A 16,381-nucleotide genomic window follows, 5' to 3' on the forward strand; every position below is an offset into this window, starting at 1 on the left:
TGTGGTTCACACAGCCGTATCGTACGGCCATGTGCCTGAACACACGGCCATGTGCCTTGCCCATGGAGCTCCCTAACTTATTTAAAATTTGAAAATTTAGCTCCAGTTTTCACACAGCCTAGAACACACTCGTGTGTCCAGGCTGTGTGGTCCACACAGGCGTGTCGCACGCTCGTGTCTTCTCTTTTTGCGTGTGTCTGTCAAGTTTGGGTAATTTTAAGCCCTGTTTCCACACGGCCAAGGACACGCCTGTGTGCCCAAGTCGTGTGGGTCACTATACCTGTATAAAAAAAATGAAAATAGATAAAATAAATAGGTTAGTGGTATTAGTGCTCGGGTTGCCTCCAGAAGCGCTTATTATAGTCTAAGCTCGACTCACCTCATATTTGCACGGTCATGGTGGTTCGAGGAGTTGAAACTCTTCATCCTCGCTATCAATTTTATCAAAATAAGGTTTTAGACGCAGTACTATTTACCTTAAAAGTGCGAATTTAGAATGAGTTACCTCATTTGTGACAGTATAGGAAAAGCGTTGAGTATCGTAAAATGGATTTCTCCATTATGTTCTGAAGTGGCAACACGAGGGTCTGCTTCATCTAACAGTACTTTGTCTCCAACCTTAAGTTGATTTGATTCACCTTTAAGTTTGTCATAGAACTGCCTTGATTCATCGTGTATTCTCGGTTTCTCCTTAACCTCTGTTCGCCATTCATCTAGTTCCTCGATCTGTAGCCTTCGCTCTTCCTGAATAGTCTTGTCATTACATGGACTAGAACGTGGCTCATTTGTACTTCTTGAAAGTTTTTCCTATAAAGAGGGTTGAACAACAAGGTTACTCACATTAAAAGAACTTGTGTAACCATCTCAATCACTAGTCTTTTTGACAGAATCACGAGCTTGGAGTTTAATCATGTCATCGCCTACCTGAAGTATTAACTCACCTGTACCGACATCAATAATAGTCCTAACAGTTGCTAAAAAGGGTGGTCTTAAAATTAAAGGAATGTCACTATCCTCATCCATGTCTAAAACAACAAAGTCTACTGGAAATATAAATTTGTCGATTTTAATGAGCACATCCTCAATTATACCCCTAGTAAATCTAATGGTTTTATCAGCCAATTGAATGCTCATCCTAGTTTGTTTGGGTTTCCCAAGACCTAGTTGTTTAAACATTTTATAAGGCACAACATTAATACTTGCCCCTAAATCAGCTAAAGCATTGTTAACATTCAAACTACCAATTAAACAAGGAATTTTAAAACTCCCTGGATCTTTCAGTTTGTTGGGTAGCTTGTTTTGTAGAATAGCTGAGTAGACTGCATTTAACTCCACATGTGATGACTCATCTAACTTCCATTTTTTTGATAAGAGCTCCTTTAAAAATTTAACTGAGTTGGGCATCTGCGAAAGAGATTCAATAAACGGTAAGTTAATATTTAACTTTTTAAGTAGTTTAAGAAATTTACCGAATTGTTCGTCTGTGTGGTCTTTCCTTTTCGCATTGGGATATGGCATACGAGGTTTATACTCTTTGCTTATCGGCTTCTATGTACCATGATTCATCTCATCCTTACCATTACTTACCACGACTTCATGCCTTGTTTGATTTAGATTCAACTAACCCTTCTTCGTCGCTCCCTTAGGTTAGTTTACGTGTTATTGGGCAAGCTACCTTGTGGTCTTTACGAGACCAACTTAACCATTGTCCTATTTGATTCTTAAGTCTTTGAATCTATATCATTGATTTTAATTGCGTTTTAGTGTTTTGAAAATGGGTTTCGCATGCTGAAATAAACTTCGTCATTATCTCTTCAAGGTTCAGCTTTTTCTCTTGCTGGTAAGGTTGTTGTTGGAATCCTAGAGGTGGTGGTGGTTTCTGATTTCCTTGACCACCCCAAGAGAAGTTGGGATGGTTCCTCCAACCTGCATTGTAAGTATTACTATATGGATTATTCTATGGTCTAAAATTGTTACCCATATAGTTGACTTGTTCTTTTGTAGTACTATGGTTGTAGGCTAGGCATTCTGGATTATTTATCCCTCCTCCATTTGTATCATACTGCATCACCGAATGCACTTACATAGAAACACATAAGCCATCAATCTTTTTATTTAAGAGCTCTACCTGGTTTGATAACATGGTAACCACGTCGAGGTTGAAAACACCGGTCGCTTTATTAGGCTTTTTCCTCATAACTTGCCACTGATAATTATTCAGTAACATCTCTTCAATGAACTCATAAGCCTCCTCAGGTGTTTTATTATTTAAGGTTCCACTGGCTGCTGCATCGACCATTTGTCTCGTTGAGGGGTTCAAACCATTGTGGAAAGTTTGAACCTATAGCCATAAAGGTAATCTATAGTAAGGGCACCTTCTCAATAAATCCTTGTATCTCTCTCATGCATCATATAGTGTTTCTAAATCCATCTACACAAAAGAAGAGATATCATTCCTCAATTTAGCCATTTTAGCCGGCGGAAAATATTTGAGTAAAAAGTTTTCGGTCATTTGCTCCCAAGTTGTGATTGATCCCTGTGGTAACGAGTTCAACCATTGTTTAGCCTTATTCTTTAATGAAAAGGGAAACAACCGAAGGCGAATGGCATCTTCAGAAATGCAATTGATCTTAAAGGTGTTGCAGAATTCCAGAAAAATTGCTAAATGAGTGTTTGGATCCTCGTCCTGCAAACCATCAAACTGAACAAACTGTTGTATCATTTGAATCGTGTTAGGTTTTAGTTCAAAATTATTTGCTGCAATAGCAGGTCTAACTATACTCGATTCAGTTCCTGTTAAAGCAGGCTTAGCATAATTATACATAGTACGAGGGATAGGATTCTGATTTACTGGATTTGCACAACCACAAGAGGTAGTGGATTATTCTGATTATCAGCCATCTCCTCGATTGTAGTATGGATATCGTCCTCTCACTCTTCCTCTATGTATTGTAGACTTCACCTTATTTTTCTTTGATTTCTACGAGCTGTGCTTTCAATTTCACTGTAAAAAAGCAAAGGTCCTAACGGGTTTCTCCTAGTCATAAACTAGAGACACCTGCCAGAAGCAATTAAAAAGAAAACTTCAGAAAAGAAAATTTAAACTAAAAACAAAAAGTAAATTGCAATAAAAGTAAAAAAATGGCTAAAGTAATAAAAATCGAGGGTTCCTAATATCTTAGTCCCTTGCAACGGCTCCAAAAACTTAATGGTCGCTAAACTAACTAAAAATTCGACTAAGGCAAGATCACCTATCGAACAGTAGTATAGTTATGGTTAGACCGGAAATATCGTATCCACAAGGACTAAACGTACTAGTAATTACTATCTTTTTATTATCTAGCCTAACAATTAAGAGAATGTTTTAAAATAAGACTAATTATCTAATTAACTAAAATTACGATAGAGATTAAAGTTGGAAAATACTTTTTAGAAAACCGATGGAAAAGACAATACCCAAGGAACAATCCACATAGACTTCACTTATCACTTCTGAATTAGACGATTTATTCACTTGACTTAATCCGTATAAATCCCTGATTTATGTTAATATCTCTCTCGAGACTAAAAACAACTGACTCTAGGTTGATTAATTGATGATCGTGTAACTAACTAAAAATTTGACTTAAGGCAAGCGCACCTATCGAACAGTAGTATAGTTATGGTGAGACCGAAAATATCGTATCCATGAGAAGTAAAAGTACTAGTAATTACTATCTTTTTATTATCTAGCCTAAGAATTAAAGTGTGTTTTTAAACTAAAAATATTTATCTAATTTACTAATATTACAACAAAGATGAAGTTTGGAAAATACTTTGGGAGAAACAGATGGAGAAGACAATACCCAAGGAAAAATTCACCTAGACTTCACTTAGTACTTCTGAATTAGACAATTTATTCACTTAACTTAATTCGTAAAAATCCCTAATTTATGTTAATATCTCTCTCGAGACTAAGAACAACTAACTTTAGGTTGGTTAATTAAAATCTCTTTCTAATTAAAGCTCTGTTGTCACATTAACTAGATTTATGGATTCCCTTATTAGATTTGACTCTAATCCGAAAGATTTATGTCGTCCTATCTCTAGGATTGCATTCAACTCCACTTAATTATGGATGATCTACTCTTAACAGGGACTTTTGCTCTACTGATTAAGCACATCAAAACCTGAATTAATACCCTGGAATATTAAAACAAGAATTTAGAACTCACAATTAAGAATAAGAATAAGTCTTTATCATATAATTCAAATAGTAATAAGATTTGTCATAGGGTTTATCTCCCTTAGGTGTTTAGGGAGTTTAGTTCATAATAATAATGGAAAACATCTCAAATTTTGGAAAACAATAAAACATAAAGAAACTCAAAGAACTTCTAGGAAATTGGATGGAAATCTTCAGTCTTGAAGTAGATCCTGGCCCCGAGATGATTCTGATGGCTGGTCTTGAGTATTTTCTGCCTTCAACTCTGTATGTCCCCATAATTCTCTTCCAAGGTGTTTATATAGACTTTTGAATGCCCAAAATAGTCCAAAATTAGCCTTTTCCGAGTAGAACTAGACTTGGGCTCGACAAAGACACGGCTGTGTGCCACACCCGTGTGAAGGTGATTAAGCTATGTGTACTACTGAGTTGATTTTTAGTTGACACGGCCATGACCCACGGGCATATGGCCTTCTCGTGTGACTCACACGGGCGTGTGGATCACCCGTGTGGAAGTGCTTAGGCCATGTCAAACACTGTTTTAAGCCTATTTGGTCTGTTTCTTGCTCTTTTCGGCTTCCTATGCTCACTTAAGTATAAAACAAGAATTTAAAGGATGAGGAGCATCAAATTCAATGAAATCAAGGAAAAATTATCCATAAATATGCCATGCATGGGGTAAAAATATATATTACGATTTATCAAATATCCCTACACTTAAGCATTTGCTTGTCTTCAAGCAAAATCCTCAACTCATAAAATAGCTTTAGACAAGACTACAAAACTCCAAATAGTTTTAGAACAATAGGTGTTGTCACTTATGAGTTCGAGGTAACCTCCCTGCTACCCCAACTAGGCTTTTCAAGGCCTTTGTTCTTGAAGGTGCCAAGGTTTACCCCTAGAATGTGACCTCCATGCATCTCACGCACTACCATCGACTGCGAGAGCGTGCCAAGACCGTAAAACTGCCGAGCCACCGTGTCGTCGCTTTATTTTGTTTCGTTGTAACCATAGTTTATGTAATGTGTTCTAGTTCATTTTTAAACTTAGTTTAGTTTACATTTGATCTAATTTCATGATGTAGGAACTAATGACCAACTTTACTCAAGTGTACAAGTTTAGTTTTGTAAGTTCCAATGTATTAGTGGTAGTTGGTATAGTTTAGTTGTCTTTATGCCGATTTTGAGAAGAAAAAGCTTGGTTTATGTATTGGCATTATGCCATTGTTCAAGCTAATGAATCATTATCGTTTTCATTCATTTTTATGCTCCATTTTCCTTTGTTTCATTTATGTTCTTGTTTTCCACAAGCCACGAGGCTTGTCTGCAAGCTTCTTGTTCTTTGCTTGTCGCTTTGTTTCAAGATCTAACAATTGGTATCTAGAGCCACATTCTTAGAAGACCTCGTTGTAATTAAACATCGAACAAGATGGCTTCATCTGTTTTTTCCTACAACACTTGCGCTTTTTAATAGTGAGGATTCCACATTTGATTGTCAAATGAGAACTTACCAATGTGCCTTCGATCCGGTGGGAAGTGTGAACATCGACATGCCGAGCTCTGCCCACTTAGAGCCAATCCCACTATGGCTCAAATCGATAAAGATGCGCATAAAGGGACCAAAAGGCACAAGGCCATGTCATGTATTCAGAATCGTTTCGGTGTTATCTTCACCAGATTTTGACTGTGAGACTCCAAGTAGGCTCGGACAAGCTCAAGGAGGAGTTCCAAGGCACCGAAAAGAACAAGGCAAGAAGTGGCTTGCTAAACTTGAGAAGAGACTTTGAAAATCTCAAGATGTAGGAAGAAAAGACAAGAAGTAATACTGTGACGTGATAATGGCTATGGTCACAAAGATAAGATTGCTGGGAGAATGCTCAAAGAGGCAAAATTGTTGAGAAGGTGCTCTCAACACCGCCTAAAAGATATGAGGCAAAGATCTCACCTTGAAGGATTCGAGAGACCACAACCATCTCTAACTGAAGCTCATTAATGCCCTATGCCTGTGGAGCAAAGGAGAGCCAAGAGAATGGAAGAGCACTAGGAGGGTGCTTTTCAAAGGCCAAAGCAACCTCAAGCACCTCAACCCTACAAAGGAAAGAAGAATAGAGAATCAGCCTAAGCTCGATGTCGCAAGAGGAGGAGATCGACTCAGCAGATTTTGTAAAAGCTTGGTCATCTAGAGACCAGATGTCTGTTCAAAGTCAGACGTCAGGTGTCAACACCAAGAAAAAGGGCTATGTTGAAAGGGTCTCGCAAAAAAAGGCGCACTGGTCAAAACCAACCACAACACAAGAGTGAAGAAGCTCGAGTGGCTAAAGACAAGAAGGACCATGAAGAGTAGGTCTTGCTATGTCATGTTTAGCTAGTCAAGGCAAAGGCTCAAAGGATGGTTGCTAGACAAAGGTTGCACTAACCACATGTCACCGACAGTTAGCATCTTCAAAACCTTGGATAGATCTTGCAAAACCAAGATAAAATTGGAAATGGTCACCATTAAGGTCAAGGCAAGGAGATGCTAATATGCACCTCCACAGAGACAAAGTCATAACAAATGTAATTGTTAGTACCGAGATTGACAGAACCTTCTCAAAGATTGCATAATTTCTCAAAAGGCTACCTGTTATGTTCAAGGGCCGGAGGCAAATCACCGATCCAAATGGATCAAGCTCATGATACCACCATGAGTGACAAATGCTTGAAGTCAACTGGTCAGTGACTCACACTTAGCCCATGTTACTTCAATAGAAGACGCCAAGCTTTGGCATCAAAGACTTGGTCATGCTAACTTCAAACTGTGGTCTTGATGGTTAGCAAAGAAATGGTTGAAAACTTCACCAATACAGTTCAGAATGAAGATGTTTGTGAGGTTTGTTAGATGGGAAAGCAAGCCAGGCTTCCATTTCCTGCAAACACCACCTGGAGAGCATCAAGCAAGCTGGAACTGGTACAAGTGATGTTTGTGGCCCCATGAGGACCGAATCACTTAGTGGCAACAGTATTTTATTCTTTATTGATGATTGTACCAGATATTGTCAGATTTATTTTTTGAAGCACCACCGAGGTAGCTCAAGTGTTTGTGAAGTTCAAAGTCGAGTGGAAAAGTAAATAGGTTGCAAGATAAAGACCATTAGGTCGATAATGGAGCCGAGTACACCTCAATTTCGCCAAGCTTTTAGGCAATGATGTCGCATCAAACACCTAAATAACCAATGTTTATACACCTCAGCAAAATGGGGTGAGTGAAAGAAAAATAAAAGCCTTATGGATATGGCTAGTGTCTCCTATTTCGTAAGAATCACCAAGACAATGTGGGTCAAGCATTTACACCATCGCTATATCTTAATAGGCTACCAATCAAAGCACTTGAGCACAAGACTCCATTTGAAGCCTGGTTTGGATCCAAACCTTCATTAGCTCACCCGAAAGTCTTTGGTTGCCTAGATTACTACCATGTACCAGTCGTGAAGAGAGACAAGTCATAAAAGAGCCAAACCGGTATTCTCGTAGGCTACAAACCAATCAAAAAGGGTTACAGATCTTGGATCCCTTAACCAACAAAGTTTAAGTGAGGTGGATGTGGTATTTGATGAGAAGGCTTACTCGAATTGGAAAAGAAAAGAACCCGAGGCCATTTCAAGAACTCATAGTAGATCGCTTGAATCGACCAAAATGATCGTGACATGGCTATTGATGATGAACCACCGGGTACAAGAACATTATCGACATTTATGAGAGGGCTCATATTGCACAAGAAGAACCAAGCTACTTTGAAGATGTTGAAGCTCATGAAGGCTAGAAACTAGCAATGTCGTTGAAATAGCCATGATTGAGAAGAACCAGCATGGAACCGGTTCCTGCACCGACCAAGAGGAAGGTTATTGAGTAAAATGGGTCTATCGAGCCAAACAAAATGTCGATGGCGGCTTGAACAAGTTAAAAGCTAGGCTTGTTGTCAAGGGGTTCAATAAAGATATGGCCTAGACTACATGGAGACTTTTGCACCAAAGAGCTAGGCTAGACACAATCGATTGCTAGTTACTTTGGTTGCACAAAGGTAATGGATCATTCATCACTTGGATGTAAAGTCTGATTTCAATGGCTTTCTTGAAGAAGAGATTTATATTGACCAACCTCAAGGTTTTGTTGTGATAGGCAAAGAGAATATGGTATACAGGCTCAAAAAGGCCTTGTATGGCCTAAAACAAGCCCCTAGAGCCTGGTATACAAGAATTGACAGCTATCTAGTCAATTTGGGATTCAAGAGAAGCATCAGTGAGCCAACCTTGTATGTCAAGAAGAAACAAGATGAAACACACCTTATTGTGTCCTTCTATGTAGATGATCTTTTGGTGACAAGAGGTGACCAAAGTATATTGGTTGATTTTAAGGCCAAAATGAAAGACAAGTTTGAAATGTCTGACTTGGGACAGATGACCTACTTTCTTGGAATGGAGGTGAGCAAACTCATTGTGGAATCTTCTTGGGGTAGAAGACATTTGCTGCAAAAATTCTGAGCAAATTCTCTATGGAAAACTGCAAGCCAACAAGCACACTAATGGCTATTAGAGAAAAACTATCAAGTCAAGAAGGCTATGAATGTGTCAAGAAGCCGATTAGAAGTCTTGTTTGCTGTTTGTTGTATATGACAAGAACTGCACTGCTACATTATGTTTGATGTTAGTATACTATCAAGCTTTATGTATTGCTGCAACAAACAACACCTTCAAGTAGCAAAGAGAGTGCTTAGGTACATCAAAGGCACCTTGAACTATGGATTAAAATTCAGCATGAGTGAAGACCGAAGTCGATAGGTTGCAATCGACAGTGATTGGGCTGGTTCAAGGGATGACATAAAAAGCACTTCAAAGTTATGCATTTACACTTAGTTTAATAATGTTTTGCTGGAGTTCAAAGAAGCAAAATATAGTTTCTCAATCTACGAGAGAAGTTTAGTATGTGGGTCATTGAGCAGTTGAATCGCCATTTGGCTTAGGAAAACTTTGCCGATCTAAACCTATATCAAAAGGAAGCAAGAGATCTATTATGATAACATGTTCGCTGTTGCAATTGCAAAGAATCCTGCCTTCCATGGTAGAACCAAACATTTCAAAGATTAAGTTGCATATGGTAAGGGAGATGGAACAAGCTCGAGAGATAGAAATGGTTCATTACAATTCAGAGGACCAAGTTGTTGATATTTTCACAAAGGCCTTAAGTACTTTAAGGTTCATTAAGTTAAGAAAAGAACTTGGTGTTAGTAGCATGGAGACCAAGGAGGAGTGTTAGAATGTGGCCTCAGGGCATTTCACACACCACCATCGCACTGCAAGTAGTAGGCCAAGACCGTAAGCTACCAAGCCACCGTCAGTTAAGTCAGTTTATTTTGTTTTTTGTAACCATAGTTTATGTAATGTGTTCTAGTTCATTTTTAAACTTAGTTTAGTTTACATTTGATCTAATTTCATGATGTAGGAGCTGATGACCGACTTTACTCAAGTGTACAAGTTTAGTTTTGTAAGTTCCAATGTATTAGTGGTAGTTGGTATAGTTTAGTTGACTTTATGTTGATTTTGACACGCAAAAAGCTTGGTTTATGTATTGGCATTATGCCATTGTTCAAGTTAATGAATCATTATCATGTTTCATTCATTTTTATGCTCTATTTTTCCTTTGTTTCATTTATGTTCTTGTTTTCCTTTGAAATTCTGTCTTTGTTTCTTCCACAAGCCATGAGGCTTGTTGTACAAGCTTCTCTTCTTGCTTATCGTTTTGTTTCAAGATCCAACAACCCCAAGGCTGCCCTAATTCAATTAAGAGTGTTGAGCTCTAAGGTGATGGTAAGTTCTGAAGTATTGTAAAGATCAACTTTGTTGAAGGTTAGTTACTTCTTTAATTTTCACTTTCTTTTAGCTCTTTTCTTCTTTTGGTATCTGCTTGACATGAGTATGTCGGATAATAAGTATTTTATTTCCTTAGGTCTTCCATTCCAATATATGAAGCACATGATTGGAGGACATGATGAAAACAATTTGTCATACGCCATGTACTTGATTGAAGGCGGACTTTTGGGGGACAAGCTTGAGAAAATCACTATGAGAACCAATTTGTGGTCGCCGTAAGCTGAGAGGAAGTGTTTGCAAGAGCTCGATCAAATTTTACACCGCTTTGGGATTATGTAATCACCAAGATGAAATCAAGGCTCTCATTCAAAGGAGTGAGGTAGTTTACAAGGCCATAGAAGCTTTCTCTTGGCAAATCCCGATGCTTGCAACTAAAATATTAATTTGTCTTTCCATTGTTATATTAATAAGAGTGGTGGTCATGATTTGATCATCTTTATGTTTATTATACTCAAAGAGTTTGAGTACGTTGTATTATTTTTATATATATATAATGAAATAAAATTAACATATAAACTTGCAAAATAATTGGGTTTTAGCGGTATATATTTTGCGTAACATTCTACAAATTTTCTTTCATACATCCGTTGTGTTAACGAAATCTCAAGTCTTTTTTTGGTAATTGAATTAGTATTTAAAATCGAATAGAAAGAATAAAATTGTAACATCGCAATCATGATGTAGCCATATGTTTTCAACTTTTACTTATAGCTACAATCTACAAAGAGAATTACTTACAACACTATGTATAATATTTACATTACAAATCGAAGACACAAATTGCAAACTGTCAATTGAAAATCATTTTATGGGATGTCACTCTAGTTTTATGCTTCTGTCATTTCTCTACCATTAAATATAGTCGAACATGACTAATAATAGGAAGCTAATTATCAACAAGCTAAATCAGAATTTACTATTTTGAAAGTTGGTGGTTTTTATGTGTATTTTTTAAATAAGCCAGGATAAAAGAAACTAGTAAAACATAAGAACCCAAGATAAGAAATAAAGATAAATATTTGATAAAAATTTGGCTTTGATTCTAGCTAGCTAATAATTTGGACAACTGATGCCCCTTTTGGTATCCAGTGCATATATTCCATTTCCTCCTCCTTGTCAATTTCTCGCATCATCCCACCATGTATGTTGTGAAATGAATACCATCCGGAGGAGTAGGGGCAAATATTTTGTTTCTCCCTTCTACTATCTCCCATCCACTTCCTTTAGTTTATTTCTTTGAATTCCAAAACATTTCAAGGTTCTAATGTGCCCTCGAAAGATTTGGGCAATTACGCCTTTACATCATAGGGAAGCTTTCATTCCAAGGCTTGGAACCTTTCCCTGCTCAAAACCATTGTCCAAGTTTAACTCCATGTAACCCTGCACCTCTTCATCCATAAGAAGGTACTTGAATACATTTCAAGGACTATTATCTGGTTAGGTTTACTAAGGATTACCATCCTATCAACAAAGCCCAAGAAGAGATTGATGCCTTCCTCACTATGACATAACATGCATTGTTCCTCATTGATATCTATTCCCAAGACAAAATAGTCAACTCGCACAATTAATGTCCTCTACATCCCTTCTATCTCTTCTGGAAGCGTCCCCTATACACTTAAAAGGAAAACACCACTTCAATTCTTACAAACCATCTATTAAAAATGGCAGGTATTCATTCAAACCATCCATTGCAAAAGGCGAGTCTACACACAAACTATCCACAAAAATTGGGTGGTTATCAATTAACTAGATTTTGAAAACATGAGGTCTGTACAAGGAAGAAGAACAAAAGACACCAAAAAAGTTGAAAACTACCACTTGTTAATCAATGGAACAGATTTTCAATTAGCAACAATTTGAAAATGAAAAGAGAATGCATAGGCATAAACCACAACTCTAGCAAAGACTATATTTTTATTTATTTTCAAGGAATTCTCCTCCGCATTCTCTAATCGGAGTACCCTTACGAGGTACACCAAATGATCTAGTTCCCCAGCTTGTTGAATCTATTCCTTCCCACCCTTCTCTAAATCGCCTAGGTAAGATCTTGACCTCCTAGTTGTTGGAAAAATCTCGCTTAAAAATGGTTTTCGTCACAATGGAAAATTAAAATTTGAAAACGGAGTTGGTTTGTGATGTTTATTGTAATAAACTTTTAATGAAAAGCACTTATGCTTTGTGCTAGATGATCTTTGATGTTCCACCATGGACTTATATTTGACTTAAGTTGAAATTTTTAGCACGTTACTTGTCTTCTTCTTTTTGTCTAATGTGGTACCTGATTTGATGAAAAATATATTTTTGGCATTTTAAGATAACAATGTTGAATTTTGAATGCTTAATTCAAGTTTTACATTTGATTCGATAAAATTTTATAATTAGTCAAAATACTAGCAATTAACTTTCATCAAATTAACCTTGAAACCCAATTTAAATCACATTGATATATTCAAAATAGAAAACTAGAAAGAAATTTGCTAAAAATAGAGCCAATCCCCTTCCCATGGTCGGCCACCTTGAGAAGAGGAGTTGATGGTCATTAAACTAACTAAAAATTTGACTCGTGCAAGCGCACCTATCGAACAAAGAGTATAGTTATAGTGAGACCGAAAATATCGATCCACAAGTACTAAAAGTACTAGTAATTACTATCTTTTTAATATCTAGCCTAATAATTAAGAGAATTTTTTAAACTAAGACTAATTATCTAATTAACTAAAATTACGACAGAGATTAAAGTTGGAAAATTGTTTTTAGAAAATCGATGGAAAAGACAATACCTAAGGAAGAATCCACCTAGACTTCACTTATCACTTCTGAATTAGACGATTTATTCACTTGACTTAATCTGTAGAAATCCCTGATTTATGTTAATATCTCTCTCGAGACTAAAAACAACTGACTCTAGGTTGATTAAACGAAATCTCTTTCTAATTAAAACCCTTATTATCGATTAACTCAATCTATAGATTCCTTATTAGATTTGACTCTAACCCTGCAGATTTATGTCGTCCCATTCTAGGATTGCATGCAACCCGCTTAATTATGGAGGATATACTTCAAATGTGGACTTTTGCTCCAATGAATAAGCACATCAAAACCTAAATTAATATCCTCGGAATATTAAAGCAAGGATTAGAACTCATAATTAAGAATAAGACAAGTATTTATCATATAATTCAAATAGTAATAAGATCCGCCTTAGGTTTCAACTTCTCTAGGTATTTAGGAATTTAGTTCATAGTAATAGAAAACATCTCAAAATTGGGAAAATAAAAAAACATAAAGAAACCCAAAGAACTTGTAAGGAAATTGAATGGAAATCTTTAGTCTTGAAGTAGATCCTACTTCCGAGCTGATTCTGATGGTTGTCCTTGAGTATTTTCTACCTTCTACTCTGTGTGTCCCTTTTGATCCTCTTCTAAGGTGTTTAAATAGACTTTGGAATGCCCAAAATAGCCTAAAATTATCCTTTTCCGAGTAGAATTAGTCTTGAGCTCGACAGGACACAGCTTGTGTGCCACGACGTGTGAGGGTACTCAAACCGTGTGCAATTCTAGCTTGGTTTAATGTTGAAACAGCCATGACATACGGTGTGTGGCTCACCTGTGCAAAGCATACTGTGGTAGATTACCAAGGTGGAAGTGCCTAAGCCATGTGAAACACCGAATTAGGCCCAATTTGTCCATTTTGGCCTGCTTACTCTTTTTGCTATCCTAAGCTCTTCCGAGTATAAAACATAAAATTAAAGGATTAAAAGTATCAAATTCATTAAATCTTATGATAATCCTTCCAAAAATATGCCAAGCATAGGGTAAAAGATGTATATATTATGGTTTTCAAATATCCCCACACTTAAGCATTTGCCCGTCCTCAAGCAAAATCTTCAAGTCTCAATTAAAATAAATTCTTCTCAACTTATAATTTTCATCAATAATGATTCAAAATGATCCGCAAATAATCATACATTGAGAATTCAACTAAAAGAACATCAAAGTTTCAAACAATCCAAGTTGAGCGTTTTAATTATAAAAATCATAGGTATCTCCCTTATCTAAATAATTACCTTTAATTCCAAATCGACAAGAGTTGGCATCCTCACTAAAGATTCACTCAAATCACTCAAAGTGTTTAAGGTTCAATAATTAAGCACTCAATAGTCAAACATGAAAAGTTATTACCATAGGCTTGCATGAAAAATCAAATCTCCACCACTATAAATGAAATGATACACAAATCAAAAGGTCTTTAGTGGTTGTAATGGGGCTTGAGTTAAAGGTGTGGATAAAGGCTAAAAAGAGGGTTAGAACTGAGATTAATTTAATAAGTTACCAAACTTAGAATAATAAAGCTAATTCTTGAATTACAAACAATTTCCGAATTAAGACTATCAAAAGTAATGAAATGAGCTTTCTTTTCTCGAATAGTAACTTTAACTTATCCAAGTTCTTTATAACAATATGTAATTATATGAATATAAATATACAATTTTTTTAAAGAATAAGAACAAGTACAATAAGGAAAGTGCATAATAAGAAATAATTCAGCAAATGGAATGAACGAACATTAGTTAGTTACCTAATCAAATCAAATCTCGATAAAAAAGAAGTTAATGAAAAGGGAGAAATTCTTAACGAATCAAAAAGGGTTAAGTTGTGGGTTAACATTAAGGGAAAAATCAAGAAACAATGGTTAAGGCTCAAAGAGGTTCGCTAAGGGTCAATTATGTGGGTAGGCTTTTTATGGGGTAAGTGGGTTAAAACCTAAGTGCCTTTATGATCTTGGTATATCAAATCAATGGTGTGGTCTCGACATGTATAATCAAAGCAAGTTCTAGAATAACAAATCAGTAATGACACACTCATAAGCAATAATAAAAGTGAGCAAGAAAGGATATATGCTCTAAAGGCTTAAGATCTCACAAAACTATAGCTTTGATGTCAATCCTGTGAATTTAGAACTTCAAGATAATACTTCAATTCAGGGAAACAACCTAGTAATTTTAATTATCAAAAGTCAACTTATCATGTTTGATTCTCTAATGTCTTAAGGTTAAACAATCAATGTACAATTACCTATGATTTAATTCAAAACATATCAACAAAAATTATAAATCAATCGAATTCACTCTAATACTAATATGAGAAAATTATTTGAGAACGAGATAAAATTCAATTATTTTCTAATAAACATATAAATAATATGTACATTATCCTCAATGTACTAAGATAGATAACAATAATATAAGCATAAAATCGTAAGAGAGGAGAGAAGCGAACCGCCTCAATTTTTGATGAAATCCTTTGAATAGTGATGACTTGAGTTGTAGATAAGGCTAATGAAAGGCATGATTCGATTTACTAATAATAAAATAAACACCACTATGGAAAAGAATTAGGATTACTTGATAATAACCATAAAGATAAACATAGTTCAAAATATAAAATGTAAGTCTTCAAAAAAATAAATAAAAGAAAACTAAATAATAAATAAATAAAATAAATAGACTCAGAGGTCCTCATCATCAAATGCGCCAACATCACAAGGTGGTGGTGGTGGTGGAGGTGAGATGTGGAAATGCTAGCAGATCTATTGCAGAGTTGCCTCGATATTGTCAAACCTCGCAAAACACTATTGCTCAAAGCGAGTGAGTCACTCGGATATATCGGTCACGGTGCAGCAAGAGGTTAGTAACCTGGTGGTGGCAAGGGTGTGGGTCCTCGTGAGGGAAGGGACATCATCGAATGTCCTCCGCTCATCCCGGTCATCGAGTGAACAAGTCTCAGACCGAGGGGTCGAATCCACTGCATTGCTTTATCATCCTCATGTGGATCATACTAGGAATTCCCGAGGAGCCATCTAGCCTACTAGTGTGAGTGTCGATGACATCTCTAGAGTGTTGAAGAGGTCAAGTGTCGAGAGACGAGTCAATGAGGGACCAAGACAGATAGGACCCCTCCAATGGCGATTCGTCTGATGGCGAAAAGCAAGCACTATGAAGTATGCCAAATAAAAATGTGGCCACGCCATGTTCCAAAGATAGTATGCATCAAGATTTACAACTCCTATGCTCTCTCTCCGCCACCAACGTGTGAGCTAATAAGGCGGATGTATCAGAAAGTCGAGAAAGAGATGTCGCCGAAATAATCATGTCATAATGGATCCGACTAGTGTGAGATTGGTCCAACAGCATGAAGGTGAGTAATAGATGTGGTGAAGGTGAAGAAAGTTATCGCACCTATAAACTCATCGGTGTAGATGCTCGAAGTCGC

General features: G+C 36.6%; 1 non-coding gene and 1 pseudogene across 1 annotated transcript; both read left to right on the plus strand.

Annotated features, from left to right (window-relative positions):
• Positions 1-2,357: 2,357 nt before the first annotated feature.
• Positions 2,358-2,464, plus strand: LOC128283261 (small nucleolar RNA R71). Its single transcript, XR_008273603.1, has one exon. It is a non-coding gene; the product is annotated as a small nucleolar RNA R71 (small nucleolar RNA).
• A 1,963-nt stretch (positions 2,465-4,427) lies between these two features.
• The window catches only part of LOC108479578 (pathogenesis-related protein STH-2-like), a 42,368-nt pseudogene continuing 30,414 nt past the window's right edge, over positions 4,428-16,381 (plus strand).

The sequence above is a fragment of the Gossypium arboreum genome, chromosome 10, assembly GCF_025698485.1.
Source record: "Gossypium arboreum isolate Shixiya-1 chromosome 10, ASM2569848v2, whole genome shotgun sequence".
Classification (NCBI taxonomy): domain Eukaryota; kingdom Viridiplantae; phylum Streptophyta; class Magnoliopsida; order Malvales; family Malvaceae; genus Gossypium; species Gossypium arboreum.